Source organism: Pyrgilauda ruficollis, unplaced genomic scaffold, assembly GCF_017590135.1.
Source record: "Pyrgilauda ruficollis isolate IOZ18807 unplaced genomic scaffold, ASM1759013v1 scaffold37, whole genome shotgun sequence".
In the NCBI taxonomy this organism is placed as follows: domain Eukaryota; kingdom Metazoa; phylum Chordata; class Aves; order Passeriformes; family Passeridae; genus Pyrgilauda; species Pyrgilauda ruficollis.
In genome coordinates, this window is record NW_024525156.1 from 7,280,046 (window position 1) to 7,303,699 (window position 23,654).

The window sequence follows — 23,654 nt, forward strand, 5'->3', positions numbered from 1 at the left end:
TGGTCCTAAGTATACACAATTTGCCTGCTTTTGTTACATAAGTACACAGCAGCTTGAAGTCCCTACTCAAATGCAAGCTGAAATGTCTAAGTATTAGGAAAAGAAAAGAAGAAAAATCATAATTTCATTCTGAAATGGGACTTGTAAAGGGCATTCAGAAGTCCAGCTGAGTTACAGCAACACTATAGTACAATCCTGTAGTACCTTTCACAAAGAATCTCTGAGTTCTCTTCAACTTGGCACCATTCAAAACACCTTTAAGTAAAGTTTTTCTCAGCAGGCATACTTTGAAACAGCTTTCTAAAACTTTGTGCTAAGACAAAGACTTTTGAATACAAACATTGAATTTCTTCTGCAGAACAGCAACATTTATAAAAATATCCGGCTCCAAGATGTCCATGGTAGGCTCCAAGCAATGAAAGAAATGTTTCCTTTAACAACAGTTAAATATTAAATTGAAGTCATAATAGATAAAATATCTGTAAGAAAACAGCATCATTTCCTAAAGAATCAATATAAGATAAAGAAAAATAAAAAGACATCTGAAAAACACAGAGTACTGAATGTCAGCCCTGATCACCAAGAGCAGTATCATGGCAGAAAATATAGCATTGAAATGCAGTAAGGAAAACCTGGAGTGATATGACTGCTAAAGAACCATCAGTTTTCTTTCTCTGTATTTATTTCCATAATCTCCCTGAATGTGATGCGGACTAACAAATAAACCATTTTTTATTTGAGAAGCTCCTGCATCTCAAACAACTTGTGAGCAATGGTCAGGATCATTGAGGAGACATCACCTTTCCTCATCTCACTAGTGCTCAGATTTTCTTGCTCTCAGCTCTTTGTACCTTCCAGTCAGCTTCCTCACAATTATCTTTGGCACTGAGGTGAAATATTACCCTGCTCTGTTTCAGCTGGTGTCATCACAGCACCACCTCTTTGAGACTGGTTTCATCCAGAAGTAGGAAGAGCATAGAAAGACTGGACTTTTCTCCAGAATAGTCAGTCCAAGAGTTTCTATATAAAACTCTTCTGCTTTAGCACCTTGATAGCAGAGGATTGGGAGGTGAATAACATAATACCTTTTTCATTTTAAAGAAGACCAGGAGAAATTTAGCTGCCAGTCCTGACATTATCACTTGATAGGAAACACACAGGAAAGTAAAGTCAGCAGCCACATAAAAATAATAGCATGGGAAGCAGCTGACAGTTTCTTTGGGAATAAAATGTGCCTCAGTTCCCACTGGCATTTGCTAGCAAAATTATCAGATTGACACTGCCTACTCAGTTATAAAAGGAAATAAATTAGTATATCCATCTTCTTGTAAAAGAGTGAAATGTGTCCAAAATAATGAAGAACTGTAATAGAACATTTTTTTATACTGAAAAATTAAACAGAGGGGTTTTCATAACTGATAACCTGGAGGTTTCCAAATTTTTCTTATATCCATTTTCCCTGTTTGCATCTGGATGCAAACCAGGATCAAGTAAGGAAAACAAGGTCCAAAGAAAAACACACTTCTCAACATTCAATGTGAATGCTAGAAAGAAACGGCTTAGATTTCATTATGATACAAATGGACTTCAGTTTCTCAAAAGTGTCCTTTTATGCATAAAGCACATCATTACAATGGGGCACTTCAAATGAAAAAGAAAATCAAACAAAAAAAACCCCAACAAACAACCCACAGAATATTTTGGAAGTTTAAATTTTACATATTTGAGGCTATCACTGACAACATGAGGAAACAAATGGCACAGTTTCCATTTTACTTCCATTTCAAAGGTCAGAAGAGTAAGACACCTTTAGCTAACTTGAAAAATGTGGCACAAAAGTTCACAAGATATGCACAACATATTTAGAGACCTCTAAAAACTGATGGCAAGCACTGCTGGCCAACTCTACTGTCACAAAAGAATGAGTGGCATTTTTCTGCAATACATATAAAATGCTACAGAACTGAAAAGAGCTAGGATATGCCATGTCCTTGGAAAGTGCCATAAAAAAAAAAAAAACTCTAAAGACCTTTTTGTGAAATGAGCAATATGTTTAAAGTTATTCTTAAAATAAAGAGGGGAGATTTGCTTTTTTCCAAAAAGCAGCAGAATTATCATAACCAATAGAAACAGCCAAAAATCTAGATAAATCAAAAATTCAGTTAGAAATAAAAGATAGATTAAACCAGAGTTTTCTCTGACACAAAGGTTAAATTTATAATCTATTTGTAAATTTAAGCTGGAGGTGTCACTTTAAGTCAGAGCAGAAAAGGAAACAAAGATATCATTAAAAAACTTCAGATGACCCACTCAGAAATTTTTGCCAAATGCTGAACAAAAGAATACCTTTTACCCTAATGGTGAAGAAATAGAAAATAATCTAAATCCAGCTTTTTATCTTGTATGGAGAACACAAATTAACCAAATTTAGGGTTGTTAATTGACACTTTGAAAATAAGTGTCTCTGATATTTGAACATTTGTAGGAATACAAATATTGAATTTTTGGAATTGAATCTGGAAAGCAAAATTTCTAGGGGCAAAATGTCTATAAAGGCCTTATTGTGCTGTTTAAAGGAAAGTTTTACAACAAATTTAAAGCCATTACCAGGAAAGGTATTTACAGATGTCCATATCAAAACAGTCTCTGTCAAATGTAATTTTTGCACCACCCAGAAAGAGCTAAGTGTTCGTTATAATACAATGGTCCAAGGATGACCGAAGAGTGTCACTTATTTAATCAAAAAGGGTAAGACTTGTCAGTTGCATGATACTTTTCACTCTTGGCCTTCCGGGTGTTTTGGTATAACCACAGCTACCAATTCATCACCATACGGATGTTTGCTCACTCCTTCACTTCTCCGCTCCCCTCTCCCAGTGGGTTAGGGAGGAGAATCAGAAAAAGATAAAACCTGTGGGTTGAGATAAAAACAGTTTAACAGTTTAAATAAGGAAAAAAATGACCACCATAGCAATAATAGCAATAATGATTATGAAGAAATGGGAGATAACAAAAAGAGAGGATTATTGCACAATATCATTGCTCACCACCTGCTCGCTGATGCCCAGCCTGTCCTTGAGAAGCAAATGGCTTCTCCTGGCCAACTTCCCTCAGTTTGTGTATTGGACATAATGTTCTATGGTGTGGAATATCCTTTTGGCTAGTTTGGGTCAGCTGCCCTGGGCATGCTGTCTTCCAGCTTTTTTTTGCACCTGCTCACTGTCAGAGCAAGGGAAACTTAAAAGTCCCTGACTTAGGGCAAGCACTGCTCAGCAGCAACTAAAAGATCTGTGTGTTATCAACATTATTATCACCCTAAATCCAAAACACAGAACTGCACCAGATGCTAGGAAGAAAATTAACTTTCCCAGATAAACCCAGGACAGCGATACTTTTGTTTTTCAAGCCATGCAGAGTCAAAGATGTGGTGTCTTCTAAAGTGACTTCACAAAATTTCAGTGCTAGGGATTTTGATTTAAACAGGCACAGTTTGAAAATGATTAGTTGGTTATTTTCAGAGAAAACCAAATAAACACTTTAAATTAAAGCTATTTTTAAGAGATCAGCATAATTGTAAACATTTATGGAGTGGAGTACATGATATTTCCTAATGAACTGCTGAAAAACTAACCAGAGTGCCAAAAAACTTTTTACTAGTTACATCACTTTTCATTATTTATCAGGATTATAGACATTATAATATACAAGCTATATGAAATATAATCCAAACTCTGAAGAACTTACAGTCTTTAAGCAAGCCACACTGCCACAAGCAAGTAATAAGTTAATATAAATATTTATATATAGATACATATCTAGCATAAAGATCCATATGTTCCTAGTGTGGGTTGTTTGGGTTTTTTTTTACAACTTGTTGTATATCTACCCTGAAGCTTCCAATATATGTATCTACATACTTTGAAAGATAGTTTCTGTCTTCAACAACTTAACAACCAAATATATTTCCTGCATTTTCTCAGAACTCTTCAGCATGAGGGTAACTATGACAGACTATTTTGTGTGGGACTGAACAATGTGTATGCCAACCTCCTTTTCATTTCATGTGACAAAGTTGACAGTTTGCTGTAGAAATTAGATGATGCACAAGTATAAATATACATAAAAATTCAGTAGCTAGAAGATACAAGGCATGCCTCATCAGCAAGTTTCTGCTGAGATAGAAGGGCATCTTTATCTGTCCGCTTCCTATTTTCTCACTGCCTTCTACTTAGGAGTCTGAGTTAGGGCTTATCACACAGGAAGGAAAAAAAAAAAAAAAAGGATTACTTTTAAAGGCCTCAATTTTATCCAAGTTTATTCTTGTTAAGCTTGACCACTGTCATACTCAGGTTTGCTGACTTAAGAAAAATAGGAAAGTGTTTTTTCCATCTAATATCACATTCTCATTCCAACTCCTTCTATTTCAAAATACATTAAGAAAAAAAAATGTATGAAACTGAAAAATTAAGAAGAAAGGTAAGTAGTGGAGAATCTGTAAGAAGAGACACATTTGGTTTTTTGTAAGAGTTTCAAATTTTTTTTGTCTAGTCAATGACTTTGAAGAGAGCAAGAACCACAGACATCGCATCTTCATAAGAAATCATTATGGATCAGTCCATAACCATGTTGTGTTGTCTTGAAAGAAAAAAGAAAAAAAAAATAGCTTCTGGTATCACATAAAATACTTTCTGGTATTGGATGTGCATTACACTGCTGCAGTGGAAAGCTACAACTGCACATGTTAATTTTCATATTTAGGTACTGTAGGAGCAATTCATATGTAAAAAGCACCCTTTAGTCTGAGCAATCTGAAGCTTCATTCTGTTGGAAGAAACAGGAGGAAAACTATGGAGAGCAGGGATGGTCCATCATTAAAATTCCTTAAAATATATATCTGTGCAATGCTATGATACCAGTTGCACACGTCGAGGGCTGAATAGGGAGTGGGGCGACAACAGACAATATTTTCTGTAGTTCCTATGGCCTTAAACATAAGAAAATACATAGACAAAAAATTTTGTCCCAGCAGCTACTGCTGGCAGTCAAAAGAGCTCTTCATTTTCATGATTTTCTTTGATGTTTTCTTATTTTATATGAATCATGCAAAGTGGGAAAAACTGAAAAATAATGGAGGAAGGAAGTAAATGTCAGGGTTTGGCAAACTTTTGTTGGAAAAACCAGTACCAGTATAAGATTTTGTGAACCATAGTTCAATGTTAGTTAACTGAAAAAATGAAGAGAAAATGTGTACGGAACTAAAAAATCCCCTGCCAAAAAACTACAGGTGTCTACTTGAATGTTTTCATAGTAAAATTGTGGGAAATCTTTGAAATAATATTGAAAAAGGTCTTAAATCCTCTTGAAGTTTAAGAAGGACGGACATTTTTTCTTGGGACATACAGACACTCATATCCTTTTATTCACATGAAAATATTTACTCTATTTTGCACTGAACAATACCTTCTATTATTCTCAAAGTGAAAAAATATGAAAGGGCACTTCTCACATCAGTATTTTGGGTCAGATTTTTCCATCAGCAAGATCACAAGACAAGTCATAAAATTTTCTCTGAAAAATAGGTATATCCTTTGCTGATAGATGTTTAGCTAATTATATGCATATATTGTCAATACCAAACATATCAGTGAGACCTAATACTTTGAATAGTCTCTTATCAAACTGGCTTAAAATTGCAATATATTTTTTTATGAATTAGTTTGGGTTAAATTTACATTATTATTTCTTTGGATTAAATATGGGTAGCTTGTAAAGTGAATGTTTGGAAACTGAACAGTCACAAACAAATATGTACAACTTCAGGATGTGGTTTATGGAAGATGATAGACTGAACTGAAAACAAATTCAAATTAAAGCACATGGTTTGTAACAGAATTGAGACATTAAACAAACATTTCCTAGCATGAATAGGCACGAGGGTTTCAATCTAATTTCAAAATAGAGATTTTCATAAATAATATTTCATGTTATGGACTTTTTATAACCATAAAAACTATCTTTATTTTTGTCAATTAATATAAGTTTTGGTATTTGAACAGATTCAGAAAAATACAACAGCAGCTGAGAAAGAATTGATCATGGATCCCACACCCTTCAGAATAGCATGCCACAATTTATAAAAAGTTGCCTCTGCCCTTGTGACCTGAATTATAAAGAATGAAATTTTTACTATTGTGAATTAAACTAACTTCATTGCTTGAATCTGTAACTTCAGCTTTGTTGTCCTGGTAACTACAAAAGTAACCTTGTCATGTAACTGTTCCATTTATAGTGATTATTGTTTATGTGAGTGTATGGAAAATGACTAATTTCCTACAGTGAGTCCTTCTCACTATGAATACCTGAATATTCAAATGAATCCCAAAATTTAGATTTCCATGAATATTTTGCACACACTTAAGTGATTTTACCAGAAAAACTCCATAAATGCAGTTTGACTAAAAGCATTAAAAACATATGGTATTCAACAGAATACATATTTCAAAGCTGTCACTAAATGACTAATCCTGTAGCCTCCATATTTCACTAGGCACATCATTTATGCAATTTTTTATTTTGTTTCTGAATTGTGATAGCTCTGTTAGTGGTGAATGAAGTTGATCCAGGATGAATCCAGATGTGAGTTGGCAGGAAATAAATTTATGTCATGAGGAATTAGATTATTTTTGTTCTGTATTTGACTTGTCATTGATTACTAAATTTTCCCTATTGAGTTCTATCATCACTTCTCACATACAGCACAGATTGACATGACATCTTTTTGCCAGGATATTACTTGAAGTCTAATGTTGAGTTCTTGTTAGGAAAAATAATGTCAACTTTTCCAACACTCTTCAGTGAAGAAACTTACCATTTCTTTTAAAAATTATGTATTTGGAGAAGATGAAATAAAATAGAGATTTATGATGTATGTATTGTCCTGTGAATTCTTAAGTATCTAAAAGTTAGTTGTAGATAACCCTTTAAAAATATCTTTATTTAGTCAATATTGGGGAAAAATATTTTAGCCATACTTGGCTTGTTTTTTGAGATGTATCATCCTTGTAACACCACAACAGTAATTTGCACTGGTGCTGGTCAGAAACAATTCTTCTTCCATCAGAAAAAGAAAAGAGAAAAGGTAGGAGAAATATTTGCAATTAGTATATTATTTGTAAAACTAATAATAAAATCCTTTCTATTCCCAGCCCCTCTTCTTTTAAAACAAATTCACATTTGCCTGTCTGTAAGGTGTATTATAAATATGTCTTACAACATTTCGCATGTATTCCATCACAAATGATTTGGCACATTCCATTGATAGTGCACAGGAGAAGAATAAATTGCAACACTTGACACTGAATAATAGTTGTAAAAATGTCTACTTTTCTGTACCACTGCTAAGGAACTCTGATCAATCGTAATTGCCCATCAGACCTCTACATATCTCCATATCAAAGGTCAGAATGCTCAGGTTGAAGTTCTAACACTGAAAACCAAAAGCTGGCAGCTGTCAAGGAGCCTGTCTGCAGTATGATGCTGGATATTTATCAAAATTGATACAAACAAGATACACAAAATACATACATTTAAATGAATGCATGAAATTTACTGAACTCTTGATATCAAGCTGCTAATTAATGCATAGCCACTCCAGTTACACAGTGTTCCTTTGCCTGTCTTTGGTTGGTTTCATCAGGTGATTGCAGAAAAACCTGTGATGAGCTGCACAGTAGCAAATACATAAGGAAATGGCTCTGAGAGTGACACCATAATATTGGTTTTGGCATCCTCTGGAGCTAACAGAAGTGAGTTTGACAGTGCTTTATACTTAGGAATGCAGGAATTCTCAGGGGACAACAGGTGACCCTCACTCTTACCCTGGCAAATCTAATTTTTCAGAATTATTCAATAAAATAATTGCGAAAATGCTTTTCTGGAATATCTGAAAAAGTTTGATTTGTGCAGGCAAACATTGGAGTGGGGAATTTATCTAAGATAGACACAAGATTTTAGAACAGTCCTTGAAGGTCTTTTAATTCACTTTGATTTTGTTCTAGAAAGACAGTGAAATTGCCATAGAATATTTGGTCAGAGTTCCTAAAAGTGGGAATCTGATTTGTTAAAAATTAAGTATAGTAAAAATCCTGGAGCCCAGACTAAGAAATGAGTAACATTAAATCTAATGCCTTAGTGATTAGGAGAAAGGGATGATTTAGGAAATGTCTAGATGAACTGACCAGGAATTATTTTAAATGATGCAAATATACTGGTGTCCTGTAAAAAAAAAACAAAAACAAAAAAAAAAAAAAAACAAAAAAAAAAACAAAAAAAAAAAAAAAAAAAAACAAAAACAAAAACAAACAAAACAAAAAAAACCCAAAAACAAATAACATCCAAAAAAAAGCTTTAGAATTATTTCCACCAACATTTCATCAAAATTTGAGTGACTCTAGTCAGAGTTGTAAATGAAACACATTTACATCTGCATGAGACAACTTGAATCGCATCAATATTCTCTTATAAGAAAAACAGACAAATCTTCTGAAAAAAGAGCAACCCTTTCATATTTCTAAATATGAGGCACAAAAAGTACAATGAATAACCAGCTGTATTCATATTATCACCACATTACTTGGCTTAGAGTAGATTCATAAAATACAACTGAGTTTCAGGAAAGAAAAATCACTTTTAACTTCATAAGGTAAAGAATCTAGATCCAACACAGACTTCTCAAAAGGTCTTAACATTTCAAATCTCAATAGACATTGTAGCCTTGAACAGGACCAAAACTGTGAATTTCTACTTTTCCAAATTTAGACAGTGTAAGCTTCTCAAATGAAAAAACAAAAAAAACATTATCTAAACTTTTATCTGATTTTTTCATTCAGTTAGTTTTTTGGGGGTTTTCCCCTTCTATTTAAAGAGCAGGTTTTATGATTATAACTGCTAGAAAATGGCAACCCATATTCATAAAAAATATGACAGCAGACATGCATTGAAAGGTCTTTCCATTTTGCAGAAAAAAAATTACACAAAATAATCTTTGTTAGGTAAAAGTAGATGCAACTGAGAAAGACAATACATCAGGAACTTGAAAAAAGACTGAGATTTTACTTTGTGTAAATTGGAGAAATAGGGGGAGCTCAGCACAGGACTAGAATACCATTTAAAAGCTCTTCATTAAAGGAGCCATTATCATATATATATATATATATATATATATACACACACATATATATATACAAGGCCACAGTCATGCAACTTATTCTAGTTTTCTTTCTACTAAAAACTTTACTACTTCTTCCATGTTAATTTCCAAATTTAAGACTTCAGAAGAAGGAAGGGCTGTTTCTTTAGAAGAGACATGGGAAATACGCAAGTCTGTATGATTGGTGGTGAAGTGGCAGAAAGAAGTGCTACATTACCCAGAAATAACAGAGACTACAAACTCTATGGAGTAAAAAAAGAGTGAACAACAGGAAACTCATGTGAGGTTTCTGCTACTCTGTTCACAAGTCTGGGATACTGCAGTCTCTCTGTAAAAAAATACTACAATCTCTGGGAAAAAAAAAAAAAAGTTGGCTATTTTGCTGTACAGTGGCATCAGAAAGGCCAAAATATCCAAAAAGGAAGCATCATGAAATTTATTGGCAATAGCTCAATAAGAGCACACACCAGCAAAAACACTTAAGCAACAGCACTGACAGCTGCCTGCTGAGAGAGAATTCTGCTAACAGAACGGTTGGCTGGGAAAGGTAGAAGAAGAAAATAACTTCAGTGACTGGAAGCCAACCATCTCTCTCTTTCTCAGAATCATTCTCACTGAGAGTTACAGTAAGTTGTCATACTGGGAGACACCACAGAAAATGAAATAAGTTGAGCAGCAACAGCAAGACTGGAAATTGCTCATCAACAGACATACTAAAAATGTGCTGTGAAATATGGACAATTTTTTTTTCTCTGGGAACTGTGGTCCATATAAGCCAAAGCCAAAAAAGTTGCATATTTTCAAAAGTTATTGAAGAATTTTACTCTAACCACTAGGGTTTTATGTTTTCAACTGGAATCACAGAATGATGGGATTGTTTAAGTTGTAAAGGACATTTAATATTATCAAGTCCACTGTTAAATTGTAGTTATGATTAAGAATTTGTTTTCACTAGAAATTGTTACATTTCCTATTTACAAATTTGAAGTAAAATATTGAAGTAAGTTAATAATAAAAATAGCAAATTTTATTAATTAAATCAAGAATCTGGGGTACAGAGAAAGTTTATTTATACTAGGGTATGAATGAGAAAGAAGTTGTGGATCAGTATCTGAAGTCACCTAATGTGTATTGTCTCTGGTGACAGTCAAATACCAGAAAATAGGTATGTGTATTTGTCTTTAGGGTATTCTGTGTATTTGTGATACACTGGTTATAGAATTTAAGAACATATTTTGAACTGTAATATCCTATTGAGTTACAAAGAATAAGCAAGTCTTAAGTTCAGTGAGACCAGATGTCTACAAGCTGTTCATTTTCAGGGATGATCCTTACTCTATAAAAGATACATAAACATCTTTTAAAAAGTAAAGGAATACTTTCTGCCTTTAGCAATATCTGTTGTGAATACCAGTAGATGCAAAGACTGCTTAGGATGTTATAAACAAATATTTCATTACGTTTTACTTCACCCTCATTTCGAGGAAAAATGAGGCAACTGTTAAAAACAGAATCTCTGACACAGCCAATCAAACAACTGAAAAACTAAAATAACACCTTGTGTTTTGGATACCTAAGGCATTAACTACTATTATCAAAAGAGGAACACAATGAGCCTTTGTTTGAGCTCTATAGCCCAGAGAGCTTACCAGAAGAGAATGAGCTTCCCTCACATTCTGATGTGTGCTTTGGGCTGTGTGCTTGAATTCTGAAGGTCACAGAAAGTGTCCCATAGTTGGGGGAAGAAGGGGAAATAAAAGTGGTATGATGAATGATCATAGCTGAGAAAAGAAAGTTGTGCTTACTGAATGTATTTATTTTTCTACGGCAACTGTTCCTGGACAAATAATCTCCCAGACCTATCTGAAATTCATGAAAAACACTACATACACCATGGATATTGTCATCGAAAAGAACATACAGCCACATTGGAATAAGAGCAAGCATCTCTCTTCTCTTAGTTCTAAGGGGACACTTGAAAAATTCCATTCTTATTTTTTCTGGCCTGAAAAAATGGAATATTGTCATTTGGAACTTCCTTGGGTATTGTCATTTTTTCTTATATATTATGAGGTTAGACTATCAATCATACAATTTTAAACCACAAGGAAAATTGAGACAGGAGACAGTATCACTGCATATATCATAAGTATTTTCTCCTGGTTTGACTTCTTTTAGATGGGTTGGAAAGCCCCACACAGGCTTCGAAAACTGTCTGAGATGTTTCCTATTTGTGGCCTGGATAAAGAGGAGAGGAAGAAAACATAGTCCAAAGAGAGGGGCGAATTGTTAAATAAGAAAACATTCTTACAGTTAAATTTTAGGAACAAGTCTAGTTTAATTAATTTTATTGTCTTATTAAAATAATAAATGTCTCTCTTATGTGAATACTACACTGACATGGTTTATTTTCTGTTAACATAGATGGTTTTAACATTCCATAGACAGTGCCAATTTATGCCACTAATTCCCCAAGGATTAGATTTCATTATGTTTATCTGTAGCAGTCAGTGAGTTGCTATGCATGAAGATTAAATTATGCTAATGAGATTATTCATGAAACAAAGAAAAAAACATCATGAGGGAATATGGGAGAATATGACTTCATGGTGACACTTTAATCCAGTACTAAAAGATTTTCCTCTGCTTGCCTTCCTTCCCCTTACGAACTTAGATATCTACTCCCATCTTTAAATAACACACTACCATCTACTTGCTTTAAAGAGATTCAAAGAGCTTTGAAGCTCTTCAAATAGGTTCAAGAGCTTTAAAAAGCCTGCTGTAAACCTTTTTAAACCAGAGTAAAACTTAGGTAGAAAAAGAAAGTCTTTGGACATTGGAAGCCAGGACAGGTGGCACAGGAGGACTACAGAGATGCTGTTTGCTACTGTAGGAAGAAAGTTCATGAGGCCATAGCTTGAGCAGAGTTCAACCAGTGAAGGCTTTTTGGCATATTTAAACAGTACAAGGAAGATTAGAAATAACACTGATCTAGTATTTGATGGGGTTAGTCCACCTTAAAATAGGGACAAAGACAAAGCAGAGATGCTAAATGACTTATTGAAGGAGGTGATTGTCTCACTCCGCTGCTCTGTGGCCTCACCTCAAATCCTGTGTGCAGTTTTGGGCACGACAATAAGTAAAGGATACGAAGCTTTTAGAAAGCATCCAAAGGTGCTGAAAGGTCTCAAGGACTGCTGAGGAGAGGCTGGGATCACTTCATTCATTCAGCTTGGAGAAGGCTGAGGGCAACTTCATCACAGTCTACAACTTCCTCAAGGGACCAGCAGAGGGGAAGGTTCTGATCTCCAAATTGACAAAGAAATGAAGGGAAGCTGTATAATGAGAAGTTGAGGCTTGGTATTAGAAAACTGTTCTTCACTGAGAGGGTGATCAATCACAGGAACACAGTCTCCAGAAAAGGCTCTGCCAAGCCTGCCAGAGTTATAGAATATCTAGGTTATTGCAGAATATCTGGATAATTTTGTTCCCATGGTTTAGGTGGTTTTTTTTTCATTTTAGGTCTTTTTCAAGGAGCAGGAACATGGATTCAATGATTCTTATGGATGTCTTACAAACTGATATATTTGATGAGATTAAAATTTACCTAAAGCAAATATATTAAACAAATACTAAAAAATCTAGAAAAAAGATAAGGATAAAAACCAGTAAAGTTCTCATGTAAACACAGGACTAAGTATTCTAGTATGACAGCTATTTCTACAGCAATGAAACTTTCACAGTTATGGTAACAAAACAGCCATCTGCTCTGGGTAGCAGGTTCAATCTTATAAGACTTTCCTCTGTGCATGTGTGAAATGTTTGACTCATGCAATGATTTCTTTAGTCCCTGTTCACAGGAAAGGCTCTCAATCATACCAGCCTAGGTATTTACTCTGGTTCCAGATATTGTATAAGGCAATGGGCAAACTTGGTCTTGCTTGTGCAGTTTTCCCTGTAGCTCTCACTGATCCCTTTATACTTTGTTACATTTAGCTATGACCAACTGAGGCACCATAAGTATAAAAACCAGTTTTGTTCTGGCTTTCCTTCTTTTTCTTTTTACAAATACAGAGAATGGGGCTGCTATATGTTTTATTCCTTTTTGGTTCTCTTGTTATTTATGCTGCGCTTTCTCCTCAATAGAATTTTACTCAGTTTATAGTAGCTAAAACTGTGACTCTGGGCAGTTTATTCTGGGTTTGTTTTTCGGCAGACATTGTTTCGCCTTCTTTCTATTAATTCTGTCTAATTCCGTGTTCGGTACTGCCTCTTTCCAGAGCCATAATTGCAACCATGCCTGGAAATAGCTAGTGTTTAAGCTTACAGTATTCTCCTCATAAACAGATTCAATTCTCTCTTGTTAACCTCATCCTTTTTTATTAATAGGTATTAATACATTGACTTCTGTTGTGCTTTATTATCTGTAATAGTTGACAAAATGTTTGATCTTTCATCCATGATCTTTCTCATCAGTACTAAGCTATTTTTCTGTAGCATCCTTGGGATTTTCACCACAAAGATAAGTGTTACTTCAGCTATAGAAGCTTTCAAGCATGCTAGAATGAGTGGAACATCATATAGAGCTCAGATTTACTGCAGCATGGGGATTGTTTTATTTTATAGGAAGTAGAGGTGGACTAATAACTCAGAGTTTTCATAGTGAGGAATCTTTCCTCTCATTTCTTCATCTTCCTCCTGATCTTGAATCATATTCGGCACATTTCTGGCCCTTCTGTAAGCTTCTTTAACATTATCTTGACAGGAAACAGTCAGAAAATTCCCCCCTATATAACAGTATTTAAAGTGGCCATGAAAGGGTCTAAGATATGAAAGAGATGCCAAAAGATAGGTGGTGATGGAGAAAGTGTGACTGAAACACCTTGTTTAGCAGCAATGAATTGTCGCATTACCTGTACACATTTTCTGGAACTGTGCTCTCTGTCAAGAAAACTTTTTAACAAGACAGTGTTTTCATAGCAAAATGGCAGATAGAATCTGTTCTATAAATGACAAATTGCCTCGCTGAGTGTGTGACAGGACTGATGCACTCAAATGACCTCGAGAACCAAAAAGACCTTTACAGGACCAGGAACATCAGTAAGTCTTTTTTTCCTTCCACAACTCTACCTCTTCGTTCCTTGTGGAAGGAAAAAAAAAGTGTAACCTCTGCATCAACAGAAGTCACTGTCATATCAAGGAACATTACTATACAAGAGGAACAAAATCTGAATGAAAAAGATAGGCATGCAGTTAGATTTTAATGCATCCCAGACAATGCATTCAGTCTGTCCTTTCTTATGCACAGCTGAGTATATTGTTTCCCCATGCTTCTATTCTGTTATATATTTATTTTTATAAATAAATTATCTTTTAACACTGAGGATATATCTTCAAAGAACCAAATTTTAGCACATCTTTTCATCTGAACATGCAATAAATATTCATGCATATATCTATACATGAACACACATGAAGTCTCAGTTTCATGACACAGTCTTAGCTGACACTCTGTTTAGCTTTATTATAAAGAAAATTGAACTGATTTCTTTTTTCCCACTAAATTTAGGCAATCTCCCGTTCTGTTCTCTGTGTACCTCACTCTACAAAGTTCGTGCACATCGTGTTTTACACTAATGGGTTTAGTTTCAATCATTTTTCTACTGTGAATTTATAAGCTGAAAAAGCACTTAATCAAGAGGTCTGTTACCACTCCAATCTGACAATAAGGGCAAAAAGACAAGTGTTACATCTTGACAATTTTCGATGACTTTAATAGATTTGAAAGTGGAATGGCAAGGTAACCTCTGTGCTCCTAATGTTATTTGACCAACTTCTGAGATGAACCTTTGTTAAAAAGCTCTGCTCTCCTTATAACATTTTCAGGCTTTAGGTTTATTTTTTCTAAAGTGTGCAGACAGTTTTGGTTTTTCCACCTGAAAGGCTGTGTAACATAAAAGTCAGATATTTAACATGAATTAAAGGATAAGTTTCAAGATATCAATCAGGTGATTGGTACCTGTGTTTGTTACTTTTCATTTAGCTGATTGTTTCTCCAGGTTGATCTTTCCTCTCTTACAGTCAGTAAATACCTGGTATCAAATTGGACTTATTGTGTTCAATTTGAACTTATTGTGTCCAATCAAGTACTGCACCATGTTATTGAACAGTCTGTTGTTTCTTTTTGCTTTGAGTACTCAACAGTGTACAGAAATATTTTCTCTCACAGTATTCTTCCAGGATGACCCTTAGAAGAAATTTAAAAATTGCTTGAAGACTTTTGGGAAAAAGTACATTTAATACAATAAAAAGAGATTGTTCCACCTTGTAAAATACAACAGTCTAATGCTCAGGAAGTAAAAGGTTAAGAAATTAAGGAGAAAAAGCTGAGAAAATTTCTTTATGAGAAGAAATTATAGAAATTAATCCATGTATGGGAAGTTCAAATATTGAAAATGCAGCAATTGCCAGTAAAAACTTTAAGTCATACCAGAATAAAATGACAGGCTGGAATTAAACAGAATTTCTTCCATGTTTTTATCTTCTATGAACAAAAGCTATGAATGAAAGTTTGTTGCACTTAAAAGAGAATATGAGCACTTAGTTCATGGCTTTAATTTATGCTTAACATCAGAACACATGGTAGTGATAGGAATGAAATTAGAATAAAAATATTTTACATAAACCATCAAGATTTACATTTCCATATTTTTTTATTTACTTGAACAAAGCCTCCTGCCCTTCAAGAAAAAAATTTATGGTCCTTCAATTTATTTTTTTTCTCCAAACATTCACAAATGTACTAATCACATGCTACTATTAGAAACAGGGTTCAGAGTGTCATTAAATTAACACTGTGCTTAAAAAATTTTTCCAATCACGTCTATCATACAAGGAAAAAATCTGATATTTCCTATTAATTATTATCATTCAGTCTTTCCAGATGAAAGTCTAAAACTGTGTAGCAGAGATGTTTTTCTGATCTGATGTCTCTCTTCAGTAATTAGCTATCCTACATTTTTTAGTATTTGATTTAAAACAAAAGATGTTTTGTTTTATGATATAGTATGTGATTAAAAGGCATAAAAATCCATGTTTATGCTTGTTGTCTAATTACATTTTCTTTTTTCTCTTGGTCTTTCAAAATGTATGAAGAAGACAAAACTACTGCTTGCTGTCTCCATAGAGACACTATGAGAGTATCAGGAGAAAATATTTTTATTTCAGTTCCTAATGGATTTGACTCCTGAGTAAAACCACTCAATAAGGAAAGTGCCAGGAATAGAAAAACCATTCAATACAGTGTGCATCTCATTGTGATCTGCATTGGCTTGGTCTGTACTAAATGGTTTAGAGCAGTATTTAAAATGTTGCAGAAGTAGATTTATTTTCAGATTTGTTTACTGTGCTAGATTCAGGGCTTGAATGTTTAAGTTCACATTCCAGTATAAATGACACAAAAGAACAGTCTATTTCTCTCAATATAGGAAAATAAATATTTCCTTGGCCCTGGAGCTAAACTTGGCTAAAAAAAGCAACGTATTTATTTATGGAGAAATTCTGTATAATTTAACTGATAATTATCACAAGAGGTTGTTTTGTATTTTTTTAATTCATAATGTAGACCTGGAAATATGTGATGACTGCCTGCAACACTACCACTCTAAACCATAATTTGCATGTGATGTTAAGTTTTTCCACAAGTTAATATGTCAGAGCTGAATTTTTGTGTTATGAAAGACAGAGGCACTACAGAATCTTAACATTTTTTTGCTATTTTAAATACGCAAATGTTTAAAAGGAGTTCATCACCTATGGATTATTAGATATTTCTAATTCCCCTTCAAAATACAGTGTGGCACTACATATACAGATGAGTTTTATAGTATTGATGATATGAATCAAGTCAATTCATTGTATGAATGAAAAAAAGAGACTGAAACCAAATTAATGTATATGTCCTCCCAAGTAATTTAGGCCTCTTAAACCAAAGCCAATTCAGTAAGAATATGTGATTTGGAATTTTTAAACTTTTTATGATGTTCTAATTGACTAATACATTTTTTTTTAAGTGTGTGAAATGGATTTTAGCTCACTGGATGAATTTCAAGTCTTCCGAGGTATCAATTTCTTGTTGTAAGGAATTTAAATTGAAAATGTATATGAGAGTGATATATCTGTAGTTATGATCTTATCAAAAAACAATGCTACACGAAAAATCTAGAGGTCTCCTCTTTTTGAACTAAATATACAGTGATTTTGGAAGAGGATACTAACTCTGATTCTACTGTCACCATCATGGTTAGATACCACTCTTTTCATTCTCATTCCCTCTCATGGTTATGAACATGTAAACTATCCCTGTCATGGTTATGAACCATATAAACCTTCTGAAAAAAAAAAAAAAAAAACCAAAAAAAACACCACAACCAAACCAGCCCCATCCCTACACCATCATTCCTTTTGAAGCACTGAGATGTCTCTTTACATCAAGTTCCATTCCTGTTCAGAACACCATAAAATAAAACAGGTTTGGTCAATACTCCTGAACTGGAAGACGAAAGACGGACAGCAAAGTCTTCTCACTATTTTTGCAAATGTTTTAGAATAAAGATGGATGAAAATACCTAAAAAAATTATTTAGAACACTGAGCATCCCATCCAGGTTTTCAGTAACACTAACTTGTTGAGGTGTGGCAGAAAAAGTCATGACTTGTCACTGTATTATGGTTACACTGGCAGACTCTACTGACTGCAGTACAGTTTTAAGTAGTCCCAGTTATTTTAGTAGTGTAAAGACTCAAAATTTGTTGTGAGATAGTAGTAGAGGAAATAAATAGGAAATAATTAGGAAATACTTAGGTTTGAAGCATTAGGTAGAAAATTAAATTTTCTCTGGAAGAAGGGAAGAAGTAAATAAAATATATTCCTATTTCATCTGGTTTAAGACAAAGTATACCTACAGGATTCCTTAGTTTTCTGAGTAGGAATAAAATAATACTAATATTAGATTAATTCAGATCTGCTTTACAAAATTATAATAATATACAAGCAATTGTGTTGGATGAAACCCCACAATTTTAAAGTAAAAAATAACAAAAATGTATTATTGTCATCTTCCATGGCTCTCTGATACCCTGCTAAATGAAAAGCCAACAAAAAGTTGCACTTCAAGTCTTTCAGAAGCGTGATCAAGTCAAAGGCCAAATAGACACATACATTTCAGAAATACAAAACAAGATGCAGTATTTGATTGCATTAAAGACACTTTTGTTGTTTGAAAGAGACACTTAGAAATGCAACTATTTTATTTTCTGGTAGCTCACATATGTACTTCTTTGTTAGTCTGTTTTCCATTAAGTTGTCAAGTCTGTGACAGAGTATTTAATGAGAATTTTTTATTTGAAATTGAATACTTTAAAACTAATTTGTCTATTCAGAAAGCTACCTTCAGGAACTGACACTATTTGCTTTAGTTTTTAATTTAAAAATACCTTTGATGTATCCTGAAATAAAAACCTAACAATTTATTTGGAGAAAATCTGCAATTCTGAAGTAATGGTATCACAGAAAATTATGTGTAGTTGTGGTGCAAGACATGAATCTTATAATACCTTAAAAGCATATAGAAGATAAAATCACCAGAATGCTGTGGAAATTGGAACCAAGAACATTTAGCTCTAACAGTTTGCATTAGTTAAGGGAGGCACAGCTGCATTTGAAAAATAAAGTCTCTATCTGTGTAAGATAGTCTGAGAAACTTGATACTCAATCAGACTTCAGACATTTCTCGACAAATTAGCTATTTTTTTTTATATTTTTAAATTCTTGGGAAAAGCTGAGAGCTAAGAGACCTGTGGTCTGGAAAACATATAATGGAGTATAGAAGGTGATTGGTAAGAGCGCCATTCATAATTTTCATTAGTAACGATTAAATAATATATATTAAATTTTAAAAAGTCTGCGAAAGTTATCTGGGAAACTGGGAAAGTATATCTCCAAGTCCTTTTTTCACAGAAAGAAAAATATTGGTTTTTTTAAAAAGTGCTTATCAGACTTTTAGGAGATAACTCTCCAAAGATTTTTTTTTTATGTACAAGTAAAATCCTATTGGGATGAAACAGCACCTTAATTAAACAAATAAATGAAACAGAACTGTAAGAACAAAACATATTATGTGCCAAGAATACACTCCCTTTTTACATAGTGAAATGCAAAATAAAAATGGGAGAGGAGAGTTTTCAAATAGGTGTCATAATCTAGGGACCTCTTGAAAACTCCTTCCATATCATCTATAATTTCTCATATTGTATTTCTATAATAAACAACAAAAAATAATCCTTACAATGGGACTGGAAAATCCAAAATTTGGCAAGAAAAGGTATAGCTTAAAAGAGAAAAATACTTTGTCAATAAAGAGATATTGCTGTCTTAGCAAATGCAAAAAATGAGGCAGATATTGAGGTTTTATTCATTTTTTCTAGAGTTTTAAATTATTTTGCCTTCTTTCTTTGCTCTGCAAACACAGATAACAGATGCAGTCTTTTAGTCTCTAAACAATACTTATCTGAGGTAGGGCTAATTTTCTAAAATTTGCTAATTTTTACATGAGTATCCCTTTTTATTTCCTTATGCCTCTATTTTCCCAAATTTTTTACTGTCCAAAGCACCTTATCCCTTCCTTTGCGTTTCCTTCTGTTCTCTCTGTATATAGTTTCACCTTACAATGCTCGCAAAGCAAATAATTCTCAGAAATATTTTGCTTCATTAAAATTATATGCTTAAAGGTAGGAAGAAGACTTGAGATTCTAATTGTAAATTTTTACCTTTTGGGGCTCTTTTGGAATAATAATTGAGATTGTTCTCTATAGAAACTCTCTTTGCTTTGAAAATGTAGTTTTAGAATACAAATGTTCGTAGGTATACTGTTATGTCCGTAGTGTTAAACCACTTACATGCTAGGTTATAAAGTTATGCATAAGTAGCAGAGGCTGTAACAGTGACGCTGAAATCATCACTTCATTTTCCTTTTCTAAATTAAAGCAGATAAATGCTTCTTTCTGATGCTTGGGGTATAATTGTGGGAATTATAACAATGGCAAAGGAATAAAATATTAGTGAGACAAATTCTGAATAATCTTGCTCAGACTAATTTCTCTAGTTTTGGATATCCACTTTTATGTGTATTTTGATGTTCTGTGTTGAGGAAAATTGTGACTGCAATGAGAACGTTTTCAGAAACACTGGATATGCTACTAAAAAAACCCTAAAAGGAAAGTATACTCTGTTTTTTTTTCTGGGTGGGAAATAAAATGATCCCAGTAAATTGGATTCCAGACTGAATTTCAAGGACAATGAGAGTGTACACTGTAATGGTTGAAAACTGGAAGTATTGGGAACTTCAACAACCACAAAAAAAAAAAAAAAAAAAAAAAAAAAAAAAAAAAAAAAAAAAGGCACAATTACAGACCTAAACAAATACAATGTTTTGTCAGGAGCATGAAATATTTAGCAAAGAGTATGGTTTACTGGAATATAATTTCTGTTATGTCTCTCTATATCTAGATTTAGTTAAATTAAGTTTAAATGCCTCAATATTTAAAATAAAAAATATAATATGTTCTCAAAGAGATTAAGGTTTCCAGTCATAAACAGTCATTGTCTAAAATTAAGGTTTTGTTCCAACAGAACTAATCAATTCTAGAAAAAGTTCAGGCCAGCCTGAAGATATCTGTGAGAAAAGGCACTCAGTACCTATAATGTGACTGAAGCTCAATCTCTCTAAATAAAAAGATGGGGGATTTGAACTGTGGAGTCCTATTGAGCTGTATCTTACCAAGTTGGGATTTCAGCATCTTTATTAATAATTTTGTAGTTTAAGCTCTTCTTTTCCTCAGACTGCATTACAGATGTCCAAAAAAGGAATGTTCCAATTTGAGTAGAAGGAAAAAATGTTCATTGATCCAAAGCAAGCATTGTTTTTCTTCCAAGAATCTTTCTATCCCTTAGAAGTTTTTGCTTTGCAGTTTTTATGACATTCAAAACTTTGTATCTTTTTTTTTATTTTTCTGCTTGATGAATTTTTCTTTGCAGTCTTAATTTGTAATTTAGCTATTATAAACATATTTCATATGAACATTTAAGACAGGATCTACCAAAAATTTTCTGTATGGCTATTTCTCTCAACCCAGAGAAATGGTAGCAAATGGAGCAAGAAGACATTACATTGGCTGCAATAAATATATAGTAGATAATAAGTAGGCTTATAAGTCTATAATGACTTATAGTAACATTATACTCTTCCAATAAGATAAGAGCTAAGTCAGTACTGCTAAAAGAATACGAATCCATCACTTAGGTCATGAAAATTGAAACCTAAATGCTTTTTGCAAATACTGATGAAGATAAATGGGTACTTGCTCAGCTGATGGGATATGCCAATTTTATTCAATAGCCAGGCAGCAAAACAGCAGCAAAATTATTACATGTGCCACAGAGGAATGTGTGAGCTGACCATAGCTACTCAAACAGACATGAGGTTGTGTGGTCTGCTGTTCATTTTTGTCCAAAGGTCCCAACACATCCAGAAAAACACAGTAATTAAGGAGAAAAACATAAGGACAAAAGGGAAGCTTTATTCTCTTATTGCATCGCCCATGCAATGCTGGTGGTTTTTCCTGGTTCAGGTTGACGTCGCAGAAAGGGTGCAGTAGAACTAGCAGAAAAAAGCCAGTGTGAAATATCAAGTGTAGGAAATGGCTTCTGCTTTAAGACTGACAAAATTGGCTGTAATCATTCAGCTTGAAAACAGAACTTTGAAAACTGAGGACATAAGAAAGGCACCTGCTTTTTCCTAGGCATCATAGAAATTGACCGTGGTCAATTTTTCACCTTTTACTGGGAGGCCAATGCACTTTTACCACTTTTACCTCATAGCCTGGAAAGAAAAGAACATTGATTTTGCAAGGAAAAACAAGCTTCTGTTAAACTGGACTTTACAAAGTGGAAATTAACTTATTCTGAACACAATCTGAGGTCATCTTAAGATCACAATTTTTACCTGAAGTCAGAGTACCCAAGAGGTTCTAAATGTAACCATATATTTTTCAATATGAATCTTGGTATTGCAATACCAAATACAATGATATTTGGAATTTAATTATAATAAAATAGAAAAAGGAAAGAAAAGCAGAACTTTTGCCTACATCTGACAATCCTAAAACACACATTTTTTCATTGAAAAAGAATGTGCCTTTTCTAAATTCCATGATTTTATGGAGTCTTTCCATTTGGAATCCACTTCTCTTTTGTTTTATATATGCTATTTCTCTATATTGAACCTGTCATTAAAATGGGATGTGGAATGGAAAAAGTGCTCTGAAAATGTATTATTAAGTTTTGAAAAGTCGTAGGATTTCTAGGATGGTGTTTTCAGACCACATTAAATGGAGAAGGCTGGCAAATACTCCTTAGGCTATTAACATTATCAGCCACTGACATGAAATAATCCTGTAAGAAATAGTTATTTCTGCCCTTAAATTTTCAATCAATGACCGAAGTTTTTATTTCCAAAGGGAAACAAGCAGCATTCTAAGAAAGTTACTGAAAACAACTAATACTCATCATTTTCTGACAGACTTCAAGCAATACAGAATATTCTGAATGTAGTTTTAGTCTTCAAACTATAAAAAAAATATTTTGCTATTAAAAATTTAAGGCTGTCTATAACCTATAAGTCTGTAGTAATCCTTACTTAGTGTCTCTGAAACAGCTACTTATCCAGCAATTTTAGTGACAGAAGAAAACACCAATCTTTGTGTAATTCAAATGGCAAAGAAAATGTCTGGAGGCAAAAAAGTGTCCAAAGCTACTAAGAGTAGACCTAGAAAACAGGTTTCAGCATATAAGATAGGTAAGTTTTGCTCTGAATTTCAAATAACTCTAAATTTTAAGATTTTAGACATTACCATGGGCCACACTTACTGACAGCTATGCTGGAACTAACTTCAACTTTTTTTCTCTGCTTCTAATGCTCAAAATATTATCTTTCATAGCTTTTCCCATATTGAAGACACAGTGTTATGCAGCAGACAAAAAAGAAAAATCAGGAAAAAAATAAATGGCTTAGAAGAGTGTATTCCAAATTTTGATTTATTCTCATCACATTATTCTCTGATTAGGAATAGATAAAGGAAAAAGGTATAGGATTTTAATTTTTCTTTCCTTTTTTTAATGGAGCTTACACACACAGTAAAAGAAAGGTCTTTATTGAAAAAATGTCACTTTGAGAGACACTTTTGAAAATAATTAGAAAATATTACTGGTCAAATATGGCATACCTTCTATTCATTTACTGTGCTAAATGGGAAAAGGAAGGTTGTTTAAACTAAGATTTATACTGTCTGAAGTTATACATTTATTATGCATATCATTTATTTTTATGTCA